This window comes from Taudactylus pleione, unplaced genomic scaffold (genome assembly GCF_031769625.1).
Source record: "Taudactylus pleione unplaced genomic scaffold, aTauple2 ptg000016l, whole genome shotgun sequence".
Lineage (NCBI taxonomy): Eukaryota > Metazoa > Chordata > Amphibia > Anura > Myobatrachidae > Taudactylus > Taudactylus pleione.
In genome coordinates this window covers 15,949,369-15,968,421 of record NW_028284418.1, presented here as the reverse complement: position 1 = coordinate 15,968,421, position 19,053 = coordinate 15,949,369, and the positions used below count along the sequence as shown (strand labels likewise).

At 33.0% G+C, this 19,053-nt stretch overlaps 8 non-coding genes across 8 annotated transcripts; all 8 read left to right on the top strand.

The window, feature by feature from the left end:
• Window positions 1–820: 820 nt before the first annotated feature.
• On the top strand, window positions 821–902 carry TRNAL-AAG (transfer RNA leucine (anticodon AAG)). The gene has a single exon. It is a non-coding gene; the product is annotated as a tRNA-Leu (tRNA).
• A 1,342-nt stretch (window positions 903–2,244) lies between these two features.
• TRNAL-AAG (transfer RNA leucine (anticodon AAG)) lies at window positions 2,245–2,326 on the top strand. Its single transcript has one exon. It is a non-coding gene; the product is annotated as a tRNA-Leu (tRNA).
• A 2,765-nt stretch (window positions 2,327–5,091) lies between these two features.
• TRNAL-AAG (transfer RNA leucine (anticodon AAG)) lies at window positions 5,092–5,173 on the top strand. The gene has a single exon. It is a non-coding gene; the product is annotated as a tRNA-Leu (tRNA).
• Window positions 5,174–6,515: 1,342 nt separating this feature from the next.
• On the top strand, window positions 6,516–6,597 carry TRNAL-AAG (transfer RNA leucine (anticodon AAG)). The gene has a single exon. It is a non-coding gene; the product is annotated as a tRNA-Leu (tRNA).
• Window positions 6,598–7,936: 1,339 nt separating this feature from the next.
• On the top strand, window positions 7,937–8,018 carry TRNAL-AAG (transfer RNA leucine (anticodon AAG)). The gene has a single exon. It is a non-coding gene; the product is annotated as a tRNA-Leu (tRNA).
• A 5,139-nt stretch (window positions 8,019–13,157) lies between these two features.
• TRNAL-AAG (transfer RNA leucine (anticodon AAG)) lies at window positions 13,158–13,239 on the top strand. The gene has a single exon. It is a non-coding gene; the product is annotated as a tRNA-Leu (tRNA).
• A 2,347-nt stretch (window positions 13,240–15,586) lies between these two features.
• TRNAL-AAG (transfer RNA leucine (anticodon AAG)) lies at window positions 15,587–15,668 on the top strand. The gene has a single exon. It is a non-coding gene; the product is annotated as a tRNA-Leu (tRNA).
• A 2,759-nt stretch (window positions 15,669–18,427) lies between these two features.
• Window positions 18,428–18,509, top strand: TRNAL-AAG (transfer RNA leucine (anticodon AAG)). Its single transcript has one exon. It is a non-coding gene; the product is annotated as a tRNA-Leu (tRNA).
• Window positions 18,510–19,053: the final 544 nt, after the last annotated feature.

Here is a 19,053-nt window from a genome sequence, read left to right as displayed (position 1 = left end):
TTGAATGACTTTCCAGATATGAGAGCTAAAATATTTTAAAGTGTACTGCAGGTTGAAGGATGACAGAGCTATTATAGCCGTTGGAATCAAATCCCACTGCTGCCATATTTATTCTCCAAGGAGAAGATCCAGTGATATATACCAAAGTGGTTTCCTAAAGTAGATAAGGTATAAAAGAAGCTAAATTTGGTTGGTGGAAGCACACCTTAAGCTGTCACATGCAGTAGTTTAAAACAATTTATCATCAACTGATGATTGATCAGATATTAACCAACTGAAAAGGAGAAGATCCAGTGACTTATATCAAAGTGGTTTCCTAAAGTATATAAGGTATGAAAGAAGCTACATTTGGTTGGTGGAAGCACACCTTAAGCTGTCACATGCAGTAGTTCAAAACAATTTATCATCAATTCATGATTGATCAGATATTAACCAACTGAAAAAGGATGGTGATAGTATCCTGCATTAGTCACCGAGTTCTAAACAGTTCATCATAGTTGCAACAGTCTTCTCAAACCTTTAAAATAATGATATCTGCTAACAGTAAAGATATTCAAATTTTACTTTTGCATGAACTAATTATGTGCCCTATCAGAACTAATATTTTACTACTTCATGCATCTCAATTTCTTTTTATTATTTCAATGAAAATAAACAAAATGCAATTCAATAAAAAATATGAATTTCTCATCGATTTTATGTTTAATAATGAACTTTCTTTTAACCTTTGCTGACATCTTTTCAATTAATACTTTAAAACAAAAAACCCTTTAATTTTGATGTTCTAGATCTGTGAGCTATCCTAATGATATACACATGTGGTAGCATGGCCGAGCGGTCTAAGGCGCTGGATTAAGGCTCCAGTCTCTTAGGAGGCGTGGGTTCAAATCCCTCTGCTGCCATATTTATTATACAAAGAGTAGGCCAGTTAATGATGTCAAACTGATTCTTTTTTTCCATTAGAAAGGATATTACCCAGCTGAAATTTGTTGGTGTAAGATTCCTCTAGCTACTCAACTGTTCATCATTGTTACAAGAGACTTCCCAAATGTTTTAAAAATGTTATCTGCTAACAGTCAAGATGAGCCAAAATTAAGTTGGCATGAAGTAATTAGAAGTAATATCATAACTAATATTTAATTACTGAGTTGTCTTATCATACAATTAGAGATGGAAATGTTGGCAACGTGACTCATTGGTATAAATTGATGGATTTATATTCCGATTTCTCTAACTTTCCTATCACTCTGGATTTTAATCTCACTGCTGTCTATTTTAGGCATTTGAATAATACTTCAAAGTTGTTTGGATTCATCAGTTGCGCTAAATGAAGGAAATTTGAAGTCAAATATAATCATTACTTGTTAAATGTACCTGGCTAATTTTGCATTTTATCTCAGCTTTTCCTGACTTTGGGTAAAGTTTTGAATGACTTTCCAGATATGAGAGCTAAAATATTTTAAAGTGTACTGCAGGTTGAAGGATGACAGAGCTATTATAGCCGTTGGAATCAAATCCCACTGCTGCCATATTTATTCTCCAAGGAGAAGATCCAGTGATATATACCAAAGTGGTTTCCTAAAGTAGATAAGGTATAAAAGAAGCTAAATTTGGTTGGTGGAAGCACACCTTAAGCTGTCACATGCAGTAGTTTAAAACAATTTATCATCAACTGATGATTGATCAGATATTAACCAACTGAAAAGGAGAAGATCCAGTGACTTATATCAAAGTGGTTTCCTAAAGTATATAAGGTATGAAAGAAGCTACATTTGGTTGGTGGAAGCACACCTTAAGCTGTCACATGCAGTAGTTCAAAACAATTTATCATCAATTCATGATTGATCAGATATTAACCAACTGAAAAAGGATGGTGATAGTATCCTGCATTAGTCACCGAGTTCTAAACAGTTCATCATAGTTGCAACAGTCTTCTCAAACCTTTAAAATAATGATATCTGCTAACAGTAAAGATATTCAAATTTTACTTTTGCATGAACTAATTATGTGCCCTATCAGAACTAATATTTTACTACTTCATGCATCTCAATTTCTTTTTATTATTTCAATGAAAATAAACAAAATGCAATTCAATAAAAAATATGAATTTCTCATCGATTTTATGTTTAATAATGAACTTTCTTTTAACCTTTGCTGACATCTTTTCAATTAATACTTTAAAACAAAAAACCCTTTAATTTTGATGTTCTAGATCTGTGAGCTATCCTAATGATATACACATGTGGTAGCATGGCCGAGCGGTCTAAGGCGCTGGATTAAGGCTCCAGTCTCTTCGGAGGCGTGGGTTCAAATCCCTCTGCTGCCATATTTATTATACAAAGAGTAGGCCAGTTAATGATGTCAAACTGATTCTTTTTTTCCATTAGAAAGGATATTACCCAGCTGAAATTTGTTGGTGGAAGATTCCTCTAGCTACTCAACAGTTCATCATTGTTACAAGAGACTTCACAAATGTTTTAAAAATGTTATCTGCTAACAGTCAAGATGAGCCAAAATTAAGTTGGCATGAAGTAACTAGAAGTAATATCATCACTAATATTTAATTACTGAGTTGTCTTATCATACAATTAGAGATGGAAATGTTGGCAACGTGACTCATTGGTATAAATTGATGGATTTATATTCCGATTTCTCTAACTTTTCTATCACTCTGGATTTTAATCTCACAGCTGTCTATTTTAGGCATTTGAATAATACTTCAAAGTTGTTTGGATACATCAGTTGCGCTAAATGAAGGAAATTTGAAGTCAAATATAATCATTACTTGTTAAATGTACCTGGCTTCTTTTGCATTTTATCTCAGCTTTTCCTGACTTTGGGTAAAGTTTTGAATGACATTCCAGATATGAGAGCTAAAATATTTTAAAGTGTACAGCAGGTTGTAGGATGACAGAGCTATTCAAGCTGTTGGAATCAAATCCCACTGCTGCCATATTTATTCTCCAAGAAGAAGATCCAGTGATGTATATCAAAGTGGTTTCCTAAAGTAGATAAGGTATAAAAGAAGCTAAATTTGGTTGGTGGAAGCACACCTTAAGCTGTCACATGCAGTAGTTTAAAACAATTTATCATCAACTGATGATTGATCAGATATTAACCAACTGAAAAGGAGAAGATCCAGTGACTTATATCAAAGTGGTTTCCTAAAGTAGATAAGGTATAAAAGAAGCTACATTTGGTTGGTGGAAGCACACCTTAAGCTGTCACATGCAGTAGTTCAAAACAATTTATCATCAATTCATGATTGATCAGATATTAACCAACTGAAAAAGGATGGTGATAGTATCCTGCATTAGTCACCGAGTTCTAAACCGTTCATCATAGTTGCAACAGTCTTCTCAAACCTTTAAAATAATGATATCTGCTAACAGTAAAGATATTCAAATTTTAATTTTACATGAATTAATTATGTGCCCTATCAGAACTAATATTTTACTACTTCATGCATCTCAATTTCTTTTGTTATTTCAATGAAAATAAACAAAATGCAATTCAATAAAAAATATGAATTTCTCATCGATTTTATGTTTAATAATGAACTTTCTTTTAACCTTTGCTGACATCTTTTCAATTAATACTTTAAAACAAAAAACCCTTTAATTTTGATGTTCTAGATCTGTGAGCTATCCTAATAATATGCACATGTGGTAGCATGGCCGAGCGGTCTAAGGCGCTGGATTAAGGCTCCAGTCTCTTCGGAGGCGTGGGTTCAAATCCCTCAGCTGCCCTATTTATTATACAAAGAGTAGGCCAGTTATTGATGTCAAACTGATTCTTTTTTTCCATTAGAAAGGATATTACCCAGCTGAAATTTGTTGGTGGAAGATTCCTCTAGCTACTCAACTGTTCATCATTGTTACAAGAGACTTCCCAAATGTTTTAAAAATGTTATCTGCTAACAGTCAAGATGAGCCAAAATTAAGTTGGCATGAAGTAATTAGAAGTAATATCATAACTAATATTTAATTACTGAGTTGTCTTATCATACAATTAGAGATGGAAATGTTGGCAACGTGACTCATTGGTATAAATTGATGGATTTATATTCCGATTTCTCTAACTTTCCTATCACTCTGGATTTTAATCTCACTGCTGTCTATTTTAGGCATTTGAATAATACTTCAAAGTTGTTTGGATTCATCAGTTGCGCTAAATGAAGGAAATTTGAAGTCAAATATAATCATTACTTGTTAAATGTACCTGGCTAATTTAGCATTTTATCTCAGCTTTTCCTGACTTTGGGTAAAGTTTTGAATGACTTTCCAGATATGAGAGCTAAAATATTTTAAAGTGTACTGCAGGTTGAAGGATGACAGAGCTATTATAGCCGTTGGAATCAAATCCCACTGCTGCCATATTTATTCTCCAAGGAGAAGATCCAGTGATATATACCAAAGTGGTTTCCTAAAGTAGATAAGGTATAAAAGAAGCTAAATTTGGTTGGTGGAAGCACACCTTAAGCTGTCACATGCAGTAGTTTAAAACAATTTATCATCAACTGATGATTGATCAGATATTAACCAACTGAAAAGGAGAAGATCCAGTGACTTATATCAAAGTGGTTTCCTAAAGTATATAAGGTATGAAAGAAGCTACATTTGGTTGGTGGAAGCACACCTTAAGCTGTCACATGCAGTAGTTCAAAACAATTTATCATCAATTCATGATTGATCAGATATTAACCAACTGAAAAAGGATGGTGATAGTATCCTGCATTAGTCACCGAGTTCTAAACAGTTCATCATAGTTGCAACAGTCTTCTCAAACCTTTAAAATAATGATATCTGCTAACAGTAAAGATATTCAAATTTTACTTTTGCATGAACTAATTATGTGCCCTATCAGAACTAATATTTTACTACTTCATGCATCTCAATTTCATTTTATTATTTCAATGAAAATAAACAAAATGCAATTCAATAAAAAATATGCATTTCTCATCGATTTTATGTTTAATAATGAACTTTCTTTTAACCTTTGCTGACATCTTTTCAATTAATACTTTAAAACAAAAAACCCTTTAATTTTGATGTTCTAGATCTGTGAGCTATCCTAATGATATACACATGTGGTAGCATGGCCGAGCGGTCTAAGGCGCTGGATTAAGGCTCCAGTCTCTTCGGAGGCGTGGGTTCAAATCCCTCTGCTGCCATATTTATTATACAAAGAGTAGGCCAGTTAATGATGTCAAACTGATTCTTTTTTTCCATTAGAAAGGATATTACCCAGCTGAAATTTGTTGGTGTAAGATTCCTCTAGCTACTCAACTGTTCATCATTGTTACAAGAGACTTCCCAAATGTTTTAAAAATGTTATCTGCTAACAGTCAAGATGAGCCAAAATTAAGTTGGCATGAAGTAATTAGAAGTAATATCATAACTAATATTTAATTACTGAGTTGTCTTATCATACAATTAGAGATGGAAATGTTGGCAACGTGACTCATTGGTATAAATTGATGGATTTATATTCCGATTTCTCTAACTTTCCTATCACTCTGGATTTTAATCTCACTGCTGTCTATTTTAGGCATTTGAATAATACTTCAAAGTTGTCTGGATTCATCAGTTGCGCTAAATGAAGGAAATTTGAAGTCAAATATAATCATTACTTGTTAAATGTACCTGGCTAATTTTGCATTTTATCTCAGCTTTTCCTGACTTTGGGTAAAGTTTTGAATGACTTTCCAGATATGAGAGCTAAAATATTTTAAAGTGTACTGCAGGTTGAAGGATGACAGAGCTATTATAGCCGTTGGAATCAAATCCCACTGCTGCCATATTTATTCTCCAAGGAGAAGATCCAGTGATATATACCAAAGTGGTTTCCTAAAGTAGATAAGGTATAAAAGAAGCTAAATTTGGTTGGTGGAAGCACACCTTAAGCTGTCACATGCAGTAGTTTAAAACAATTTATCATCAACTGATGATTGATCAGATATTAACCAACTGAAAAGGAGAAGATCCAGTGACTTATATCAAAGTGGTTTCCTAAAGTATATAAGGTATGAAAGAAGCTACATTTGGTTGGTGGAAGCACACCTTAAGCTGTCACATGCAGTAGTTCAAAACAATTTATCATCAATTCATGATTGATCAGATATTAACCAACTGAAAAAGGATGGTGATAGTATCCTGCATTAGTCACCGAGTTCTAAACAGTTCATCATAGTTGCAACAGTCTTCTCAAACCTTTAAAATAATGATATCTGCTAACAGTAAAGATATTCAAATTTTACTTTTGCATGAACTAATTATGTGCCCTATCAGAACTAATATTTTACTACTTCATGCATCTCAATTTCTTTTTATTATTTCAATGAAAATAAACAAAATGCAATTCAATAAAAAATATGAATTTCTCATCGATTTTATGTTTAATAATGAACTTTCTTTTAACCTTTGCTGACATCTTTTCAATTAATACTTTAAAACAAAAAACCCTTTAATTTTGATGTTCTAGATCTGTGAGCTATCCTAATGATATACACATGTGGTAGCATGGCCGAGCGGTCTAAGGCGCTGGATTAAGGCTCCAGTCTCTTCGGAGGCGTGGGTTCAAATCCCTCTGCTGCCATATTTATTATACAAAGAGTAGGCCAGTTAATGATGTCAAACTGATTCTTTTTTTCCATTAGAAAGGATATTACCCAGCTGAAATTTGTTGGTGTAAGATTCCTCTAGCTACTCAACTGTTCATCATTGTTACAAGAGACTTCCCAAATGTTTTAAAAATGTTATCTGCTAACAGTCAAGATGAGCCAAAATTAAGTTGGCATGAAGTAATTAGAAGTAATATCATAACTAATATTTATTTACTGAGTTGTCTTATCATACAATTAGAGATGGAAATGTTGGCAACGTGACTCATTGGTATAAATTGATGGATTTATATTCAGCTTTCTCTAACTTTCCTATCACTCTGTATTTTAATCTCACAGCTGTCTATTTTAGGCATTTGAATAATACTTCAAAGTTGTTTGGATTCATCAGTTGCGCTAAATGAAGGAAATTTGAAGTCAAATATAATCATTACTTGTTAAATGTACCTGGCTTCTTTTGCATTTTATCTCAGCTTTTCCTGACTTTGGGTAAAGTTTTGAATGACATTCCAGATATGAGAGCTAAAATATTTTAAAGTGTACAGCAGGTTGTAGGATGACAGAGCTATTTAAGCCGTTGGAATCAAATCCCACTGCTGCCATATTTATTCTCCAAGGAGAAGATCCAGTGATATATACCAAAGTGGTTTCCTAAAGTAGATAAGGTATAAAAGAAGCTAAATTTGGTTGGTGGAAGCACACCTTAAGCTGTCACATGCAGTAGTTTAAAACAATTTATCATCAACTGATGATTGATCAGATATTAACCAACTGAAAAGGAGAAGATCCAGTGACTTATATCAAAGTGGTTTCCTAAAGTATATAAGGTATGAAAGAAGCTACATTTGGTTGGTGGAAGCACACCTTAAGCTGTCACATGCAGTAGTTCAAAACAATTTATCATCAATTCATGATTGATCAGATATTAACCAACTGAAAAAGGATGGTGATAGTATCCTGCATTAGTCACCGAGTTCTAAACCGTTCATCATAGTTGCAACAGTCTTCTCAAACCTTTAAAATAATGATATCTGCTAACAGTAAAGATATTCAAATTTTAATTTTGCATGAATTAATTATGTGCCCTATCAGAACTAATATTTTACTACTTCATGCATCTCAATTTCTTTTGTTATTTCAATGAAAATAAACAAAATGCAATTAAAAAAAATATGAATTTCTCATCGATTTTATGTTTAATAATGAACTTTCTTTTAACCTTTGCTGACATCTTTTCAATTAATACTTTAAAACAAAAAAACCTTTAATTTTGATGTTCTAGATCTGTGAGCTATCCTAATGATAAGCACATGTGGTAGCATGGCCGAGGGGTGTAAGGCGCTGGATTAAGGCTCCAGTCTCTTTGGAGGCGTGGGTTCAAATCCCTCTGCTGCCATATTTATTATACAAAGAGTAGGCCAGTTATTGATGTCAAACTGATTCTTTTTTTCCATTAGAAAGGATATTACCCAGCTGAAATTTGTTGGTGGAAGATTCCTATAGCTACTCAACAGTTCATCATTGTTACAAGAGACTTCACAAATGTTTTAAAAATGTTATCTGCTAACAGTCAAGATGAGCCAAAATTAAGTTGGCATGAAGTAACTAGAAGTAACATCATCACTAATATTTAATTACTGAGTTGTCTTATCATACAATTAGAGATGGAAATGTTGGCAACGTGACTCATTGGTATAAATTGATGGATTTATATTCCGATTTCTCTAACTTTTCTATCACTCTGGATTTTAATCTCACAGCTGTCTATTTTAGGCATTTGAATAATACTTCAAAGTTGTTTGGATACATCAGTTGCGCTAAATGAAGGAAATTTGAAGTCAAATATAATCATTACTTGTTAAATGTACCTGGCTTCTTTTGCATTTTATCTCAGCTTTTCCTGACTTTGGGTAAAGTTTTGAATGACATTCCAGATATGAGAGCTAAAATATTTTAAAGTGTACAGCAGGTTGTAGGATGACAGAGCTATTCAAGCCACTGGAATCAATTCCCACTGCTGCCATATTTATTCTCCAAGGAGAAGATCCAGTGATATATACCAAAGTGGTTTCCTAAAGTAGATAAGGTATAAAAGAAGCTAAATTTGGTTGGTGGAAGCACACCTTAAGCTGTCACATGCAGTAGTTTAAAACAATTTATCATCAACTGATGATTGATCAGATATTAACCAACTGAAAAGGAGAAGATCCAGTGACTTATATCAAAGTGGTTTCCTAAAGTATATAAGGTATGAAAGAAGCTACATTTGGTTGGTGGAAGCACACCTTAAGCTGTCACATGCAGTAGTTCAAAACAATTTATCATCAATTCATGATTGATCAGATATTAACCAACTGAAAAAGGATGGTGATAGTATCCTGCATTAGTCACCGAGTTCTAAACAGTTCATCATAGTTGCAACAGTCTTCTCAAACCTTTAAAATAATGATATCTGCTAACAGTAAAGATATTCAAATTTTAATTTTGCATGAAGTAATTATGTGCCCAATCAGATCTAATATTTTACTACTTCATGCATCTCAATTTCTTTTGTTATTTCAATGAAAATAAACAAAATGCAATTCAATAAAAAATATGAATTTCTCATCGATTTTATGTTTAATAATGAACTTTCTTTTAACCTTTGCTGACATCTTTTCAATTAATACTTTAAAACAAAAAAACTTTTAATTTTGATGTTCTAGATCTGTGAGCTATCCTAATCATAAGCACATGTGGTAGCATGGCCGAGCGGTCTAAGGCGCTGGATTAAGGCTCCAGTCTCTTCGGAGGCGTGGGTTCAAATCCTTCTGCTGCCCTATTTATTATACAAAGAGTAGGCCAGTTATTGATGTCAAACTGATTCTTTTTTTCCATTAGAAAGGATATTACCCAGCTGAAATTTGTTGGTGGAAGATTCCTCTAGCTACTCAACTGTTCATCATTGTTACAAGAGACTTCCCAAATGTTTTAAAAATGTTATCTGCTAACAGTCAAGATGAGCCAAAATTAAGTTGGCATGAAGTAATTAGAAGTAATATCATAACTAATATTTAATTACTGAGTTGTCTTATCATACAATTAGAGATGGAAATGTTGGCAACGTGACTCATTGGTATAAATTGATGGATTTATATTCCGATTTCTCTAACTTTCCTATCACTCTGGATTTTAATCTCACTGCTGTCTATTTTAGGCATTTGAATAATACTTCAAAGTTGTTTGGATTCATCAGTTGCGCTAAATGAAGGAAATTTGAAGTCAAATATAATCATTACTTGTTAAATGTACCTGGCTAATTTTGCATTTTATCTCAGCTTTTCCTGACTTTGGGTAAAGTTTTGAATGACTTTCCAGATATGAGAGCTAAAATATTTTAAAGTGTACTGCAGGTTGAAGGATGACAGAGCTATTATAGCCATTGGAATCAAATCCCACTGCTGCCATATTTATTCTCCAAGGAGAAGATCCAGTGATATATACCAAAGTGGTTTCCTAAAGTAGATAAGGTATAAAAGAAGCTAAATTTGGTTGGTGGAAGCACACCTTAAGCTGTCACATGCAGTAGTTTAAAACAATTTATCATCAACTGATGATTGATCAGATATTGACCAACTGAAAAGGAGAAGATCCAGTGACTTATATCAAAGTGGTTTCCTAAAGTATATAAGGTATGAAAGAAGCTACATTTGGTTGGTGGAAGCACACCTTAAGCTGTCACATGCAGTAGTTCAAAACAATTTATCATCAATTCATGATTGATCAGATATTAACCAACTGAAAAAGAATGGTGATAGTATCCTGCATTAGTCACCGAGTTCTAAACAGTTCATCATAGTTGCAACAGTCTTCTCAAACCTCTAAAATAATGATATCTGCTAACAGTAAAGATATTTTGCTTTTGCATGAACTAATTATGTGCCCTATCAGAACTAATATTTTACTACTTCATGCATCTCAATTTCTTTTTATTATTTCAATTAAAATAAACAAAATGCAATTCAATAAAAAATATGAATTTCTCATCGATTTTATGTTTAATAATGAACTTTCTTTTAACCTTTGCTGACATCTTTTCAATTAATACTTTATATTCCGATTTCTCTAACTTTTCTATTACTCTGGATTTTAATCTCACAGCTGTCTATTTTAGGCATTTGAATAATACTTCAAAGTTGTTTGGATACATCAGTTGCGCTAAATGAAGGAAATTTGAAGTCAAATATAATCATTACTTGTTAAATGTACCTGGCTTCTTTTGCATTTTATCTCAGCTTTTCCTGACTTTGGGTAAAGTTTTGAATGACATTCCAGATATGAGAGCTAAAATATTTTAAAGTGTACAGCAGGTTGTAGGATGACAGAGCTATTCAAGCCACTGGAATCAATTCCCACTGCTGCCATATTTATTCTCCAAGGAGAAGATCCAGTGATATATACCAAAGTGGTTTCCTAAAGTAGATAAGGTATAAAAGAAGCTAAATTTGGTTGGTGGAAGCACACCTTAAGCTGTCACATGCAGTAGTTTAAAACAATTTATCATCAACTGATGATTGATCAGATATTAACCAACTGAAAAGGAGAAGATCCAGTGACTTATATCAAAGTGGTTTCCTAAAGTATATAAGGTATGAAAGAAGCTACATTTGGTTGGTGGAAGCACACCTTAAGCTGTCACATGCAGTAGTTCAAAACAATTTATCATCAATTCATGATTGATCAGATATTAACCAACTGAAAAAGGATGGTGATAGTATCCTGCATTAGTCACCGAGTTCTAAACAGTTCATCATAGTTGCAACAGTCTTCTCAAACCTTTAAAATAATGATATCTGCTAACAGTAAAGATATTCAAATTTTAATTTTGCATGAAGTAATTATGTGCCCAATCAGATCTAATATTTTACTACTTCATGCATCTCAATTTCTTTTGTTATTTCAATGAAAATAAACAAAATGCAATTCAATAAAAAATATGAATTTCTCATCGATTTTATGTTTAATAATGAACTTTCTTTTAACCTTTGCTGACATCTTTTCAATTAATACTTTAAAACAAAAAAACCTTTAATTTTGATGTTCTAGATCTGTGAGCTATCCTAATGATAAGCACATGTGGTAGCATGGCCGAGCGGTCTAAGGCGCTGGATTAAGGCTCCAGTCTCTTCGGAGGCGTGGGTTCAAATCCTTCTGCTGCCCTATTTATTATACAAAGAGTAGGCCAGTTATTGATGTCAAACTGATTCTTTTTTTCCATTAGAAAGGATATTACCCAGCTGAAATTTGTTGGTGGAAGATTCCTCTAGCTACTCAACTGTTCATCATTGTTACAAGAGACTTCCCAAATGTTTTAAAAATGTTATCTGCTAACAGTCAAGATGAGCCAAAATTAAGTTGGCATGAAGTAATTAGAAGTAATATCATAACTAATATTTAATTACTGAGTTGTCTTATCATACAATTAGAGATGGAAATGTTGGCAACGTGACTCATTGGTATAAATTGATGGATTTATATTCCGATTTCTCTAACTTTCCTATCACTCTGGATTTTAATCTCACTGCTGTCTATTTTAGGCATTTGAATAATACTTCAAAGTTGTTTGGATTCATCAGTTGCGCTAAATGAAGGAAATTTGAAGTCAAATATAATCATTACTTGTTAAATGTACCTGGCTAATTTTGCATTTTATCTCAGCTTTTCCTGACTTTGGGTAAAGTTTTGAATGACTTTCCAGATATGAGAGCTAAAATATTTTAAAGTGTACTGCAGGTTGAAGGATGACAGAGCTATTATAGCCGTTGGAATCAAATCCCACTGCTGCCATATTTATTCTCCAAGGAGAAGATCCAGTGATATATACCAAAGTGGTTTCCTAAAGTAGATAAGGTATAAAAGAAGCTAAATTTGGTTGGTGGAAGCACACCTTAAGCTGTCACATGCAGTAGTTTAAAACAATTTATCATCAACTGATGATTGATCAGATATTGACCAACTGAAAAGGAGAAGATCCAGTGACTTATATCAAAGTGGTTTCCTAAAGTATATAAGGTATGAAAGAAGCTACATTTGATTGGTGGAAGCACACCTTAAGCTGTCACATGCAGTAGTTCAAAACAATTTATCATCAATTCATGATTGATCAGATATTAACCAACTGAAAAAGAATGGTGATAGTATCCTGCATTAGTCACCGAGTTCTAAACAGTTCATCATAGTTGCAACAGTCTTCTCAAACCTTTAAAATAATGATATCTGCTAACAGTAAAGATATTTTACTTTTGCATGAACTAATTATGTGCCCTATCAGAACTAATATTTTACTACTTCATGCATCTCAATTTCTTTTTATTATTTCAATTAAAATAAACAAAATGCAATTCAATAAAAAATATGAATTTCTCATCGATTTTATGTTTAATAATGAACTTTCTTTTAACCTTTGCTGACATCTTTTCAATTAATACTTTAAAACAAAAAACCCTTTAATTTTGATGTTCTAGATCTGTGAGCTATCCAAATGATAAGCACATGTGGTAGCATGGCCAAGCGGTCTAAGGCGCTGGATTAAGGCTCCAGTCTCTTCGGAGGCGTGGGTTCAAATCCCACTGCTGCCATATTTATTATACAAAGAGTAGGCCAGTTATTGATGTCAAACTGATTCTTTTTTTCCATTAGATAGGATATTACCCAGCTGAAATTTGTTGGTGAAAGATTCCTCTAGCTACTCAACAGTTCATCATTGTTACAAGAGACTTCAAAGTTGTTTGGATACATCAGTTGCGCTAAATGAAGGAAATTTGAAGTCAAATATAATCATTACTTGTTAAATGTACCTGGCTTCTTTTGCATTTTATCTCAGCTTTTCCTGACTTTGGGTAAAGTTTTGAATGACATTCCAGATATGAGAGCTAAAATATTTTAAAGTGTACAGCAGGTTGTAGGATGACAGAGCTATTCAAGCTGTTGGAATCAAATCCCACTGCTGCCATATTTATTCTCCAAGGAGAAGATCCAGTGATGTATATCAAAGTGGTTTCCTAAAGTAGATAAGGTATAAAAGAAGCTAAATTTGGTTGGTGGAAGCACACCTTAAGCTGTCACATGCAGTAGTTTAAAACAATTTATCATCAACTGATGATTGATCAGATATTAACCAACTGAAAAGGAGAAGATCCAGTGACTTATATCAAAGTGGTTTCCTAAAGTAGATAAGGTATAAAAGAAGCTACATTTGGTTGGTGGAAGCACACCTTAAGCTGTCACATGCAGTAGTTCAAAACAATTTATCATCAATTCATGATTGATCAGATATTAACCAACTGAAAAAGAATGGTGATAGTATCCTGCATTAGTCACCGAGTTCTAAACCGTTCATCATAGTTGCAACAGTCTTCTCAAACCTTTAAAATAATGATATCTGCTAACAGTAAAGATATTCAAATTTTAATTTTGCATGAATTAATTATGTGCCCTATCAGAACTAATATTTTACTACTTCATGCATCTCAATTTCTTTAGTTATTTCAATGAAAATAAACAAAATGCAATTCAATAAAAAATATGAATTTCTCATCGATTTTATGTTTAATAATGAACTTTCTTTTAACCTTTGCTGACATCTTTTCAATTAATACTTTAAAACAAAAAACCCTTTAATTTTGATGTTCTAGATCTGTGAGCTATCCTAATGATATGCACATGTGGTAGCATGGCCGAGCGGTTTAAAGCGCTGGATTAAGGCTCCAGTCTCTTCGGATGCGTGGGTTCAAATCCCTCTGCTGCCATATTTATTATACAAAGAGTAGGCCAGTTATTGATGTCAAACTGATTCTTTTTTTCTATTAGAAAGGATATTACCCAGCTGAAATTTGTTGGTGGAAGATTCCTCTAGCTACTCAACTGTTCATCATTGTTACAAGAGACTTCCCAAATGTTTTAAAAATGTTATCTGCTAACAGTCAAGATGAGCCAAAATTAAGTTGGCATGAAGTAATTAGAAGTAATATCATAACTAATATTTAATTACTGAGTTGTCTTATCATACAATTAGAGATGGAAATGTTGGCAACGTGACTCATTGGTATAAATTGATGGATTTATTTTCCGATTTCTCTAACTTTTCTATCACTCTGGATTTTAATCTCACAGCTGTCTATTTTAGGCATTTGAATAATACCTCAAAGTTGTTTGGATACATCAGTTGCGCTAAATGAAGGAAATTTGAAGTCAAATATAATTATTACTTGTTAAATGTACCTGGCTTCTTTTGCATTTTATCTCAGCTTTTCCTGACTTTGGGTAAAGTTTTGAATGACATTCCAGATATGAGAGCTAAAATATTTTAAAGTGTACAGCAGGTTGTAGGATGACAGAGCTATTTAAGCCGTTGGAATCAAATCCCACTGCTGCCATATTTATTCTCCAAGGAGAAGATCCAGTGATATATATCAAAGTGATTTCCTAAAGTAGATAAGGTATAAAAGAAGCTACATTTGGTTGGTGGAAGCACACCTTAAGCTGTCACATGCAGTAGTTCAAAACAATTTATCATCAATTCATGATTGATCAGATATTAACCAACTGAAAAAGGATGGTGATAATATCCTGCATTAGTCACCGAGTTCTAAACCGTTCATCATAGTTGCAACAGTCTTCTCAAACCTTTAAAATAATGATATCTGCTAACAGTAAAGATATTCAAATTTTAATTTTGCATGAATTAATTATGTGCCCTATCAGAACTAATATTTTACTACTTCATGCATCTCAATTTCTTTTGTTATTTCAATGAAAATAAACAAAATGCAATTAAAAAAAATATGAATTTCTCATCGATTTTATGTTTAATAATGAACTTTCTTTTAACCTTTGCTGACATCTTTTCAATTAATACTTTAAAACAAAAAAACCTTTAATTTTGATGTTCTAGATCTGTGAGCTATCCTAATGATAAGCACATGTGGTAGCATGGCCGAGGGGTGTAAGGCGCTGGATTAAGGCTCCAGTCTCTTTGGAGGCGTGGGTTCAAATCCCTCTGCTGCCATATTTATTATACAAAGAGTAGGCCAGTTATTGATGTCAAACTGATTCTTTTTTTCCATTAGAAAGGATATTACCCAGCTGAAATTTGTTGGTGGAAGATTCCTATAGCTACTCAACAGTTCATTATTGTTACAAGAGACTTCACAAATGTTTTAAAAATGTTATCTGCTAACAGTCAAGATGAGCCAAAATTAAGTTGGCATGAAGTAACTAGAAGTAATATCATCACTAATATTTAATTACTGAGTTGTCTTATCATACAATTAGAGATGGAAATGTTGGCAACGTGACTCATTGGTATAAATTGATGGATTTATATTCCGATTTCTCTAACTTTTCTATCACTCTGGATTTTAATCTCACAGCTGTCTATTTTAGGCATTTGAATAATACTTCAAAGTTGTTTGGATACATCAGTTGCGCTAAATGAAGGAAATTTGAAGTCAAATATAATCATTACTTGTTAAATGTACCTGGCTTCTTTTGCATTTTATCTCAGCTTTTCCTGACTTTGGGTAAAGTTTTGAATGACATTCCAGATATGAGAGCTAAAATATTTTAAAGTGTACAGCAGGTTGTAGGATGACAGAGCTATTCAAGCCACTGGAATCAATTCCCACTGCTGCCATATTTATTCTCCAAGGAGAAGATCCAGTGATATATACCAAAGTGGTTTCCTAAAGTAGATAAGGTATAAAAGAAGCTAAATTTGGTTGGTGGAAGCACACCTTAAGCTGTCACATGCAGTAGTTTAAAACAATTTATCATCAACTGATGATTGATCAGATATTAACCAACTGAAAAGGAGAAGATCCAGTGACTTATATCAAAGTGGTTTCCTAAAGTATATAAGGTATGAAAGAAGCTACATTTGGTTGGTGGAAGCACACCTTAAGCTGTCACATGCAGTAGTTCAAAACAATTTATCATCAATTCATGATTGATCAGATATTAACCAACTGAAAAAGGATGGTGATAGTATCCTGCATTAGTCACCGAGTTCTAAACAGTTCATCATAGTTGCAACAGTCTTCTCAAACCTTTAAAATAATGATATCTGCTAACAGTAAAGATATTAAAATTTTAATTTTGCATGAAGTAATTATGTGCCCAATCAGATCTAATATTTTACTACTTCATGCATCTCAATTTCTTTTGTTATTTCAATGAAAATAAACAAAATGCAATTCAATAAAAAATATGAATTTCTCATCGATTTTATGTTTAATAATGAACTTTCTTTTAACCTTTGCTGACATCTTTTCAATTAATACTTTAAAACAAAAAAACCTTTAATATTGATGTTCTAGATCTGTGAGCTATCCTAATGATAAGCACATGTGGTAGCATGGCCGAGCGGTCTAAGGCGCTGGATTAAGGCTCCAGTCTCTTCGGAGGCGTGGGTTCAAATCCTTCTGCTGCCCTATTTATTATACAAAGAGTAGGCCAGTTATTGATGTCAAACTGATTCTTTTTTTCCATTAGAAAGGATATTACCCAGCTGAAATTTGTTGGTGGAAGATTCCTCTAGCTACTCAACTGTTCATCATTGTTACAAGAGACTTCCCAAATGTTTTAAAAATGTTATCTGCTAACAGTCAAGATGAGCCAAAATTAAGTTGGCATGAAGTAATTAGAAGTAATATCATAACTAATATTTAATTACTGAGTTGTCTTATCATACAATTAGAGATGGAAATGTTGGCAACGTGACTCATTGGTATAAATTGATGGATTTATATTCCGATTTCTCTAACTTTCCTATCACTCTGGATTTTAATCTCACTGCTGTCTATTTTAGGCATTTGAATAATACTTCAAAGTTGTTTGGATTCATCAGTTGCGCTAAATGAAGGAAATTTGAAGTCAAATATAATCATTACTTGTTAAATGTACCTGGCTAATTTTGCATTTTATCTCAGCTTTTCCTGACTTTGGGTAAAGTTTTGAATGACTTTCCAGATATGAGAGCTAAAATATTTTAAAGTGTACTGCAGGTTGAAGGATGACAGAGCTATTATAGCCGTTGGAATCAAATCCCACTGCTGCCATATTTATTCTCCAAGGAGAAGATCCAGTGATATATACCAAAGTGGTTTCCTAAAGTAGATAAGGTATAAAAGAAGCTAAATTTGGTTGGTGGAAGCACACCTTAAGCTGTCACATGCAGTAGTTTAAAACAATTTATCATCAACTGATGATTGATCAGATATTGACCAACTGAAAAGGAGAAGATCCAGTGACTTATATCAAAGTGGTTTCCTAAAGTATATAAGGTATGAAAGAAGCTACATTTGGTTGGTGGAAGCACACCTTAAGCTGTCACATGCAGTAGTTCAAAACAATTTATCATCAATTCATGATTGATCAGATATTAACCAACTGAAAAAGAATGGTGATAGTATCCTGCATTAGTCACCGAGTTCTAAACAGTTCATCATAGTTGCAACAGTCTTCTCAAACCTTTAAAATAATGATATCTGCTAACAGTAAAGATATTTTACTTTTGCATGAACTAATTATGTGCCCTATCAGAACTAATATTTTACTACTTCATGCATCTCAACTTCTTTTTATTATTTCAATTAAAATAAACAAAATGCAATTCAATAAAAAATATGAATTTCTCATCGATTTTATGTTTAATAATGAACTTTCTTTTAACCTTTGCTGACATCTTTTCAATTAATACTTTAAAACAAAAAACCCTTTAATTTTGATGTTCTAGATCTGTGAGCTATCCAAATGATAAGCACATGTGGTAGCATGGCCAAGCGGTCTAAGGCGCTGGATTAAGGCTCCAGTCTCTTCGGAAGCGTGGGTTCAAATCCCACTGCTGCCATATTTATTATACAAAGAGTAGGCCAGTTATTGATGTCAAACTGATTCTTTTTTTCCATTAGATAGGATATTACCCAGCTGAAATTTGTTGGTGAAAGATTCCTCTAGCTACTCAATAGTTCATCATTGTTACAAGAGACTTCCCAAATGTTTTAAAAATGTTATCTGCTAACAGTCAAGATGAGCCAAAATTAAGTTGGCATGAAGTAACTAGAAGTAATATCATCACTAATATTTAATTACTGAGTTGTCTTATCATACAATTAGAGATGGAAATGTTGGCAACGTGACTCATTGGTATAAATTGATGGATTTATATTCCGATTTCTCTAACTTTTCTATCACTCTGGATTTTATTCTCACAGCTGTCTATTTTAGGCATTTGAATAATACTTCAAAGTTGTTTGGATACATCAGTTGCGCTAAATGAAGGAAATTTGAAGTCAAATATAATCATTACTTGTTAAATGTACCTGGCTTCTTTTGCATTTTATCTCAGCTTTTCCTGACTTTGGGTAAAGTTTTGAATGACATTCCAGATATGA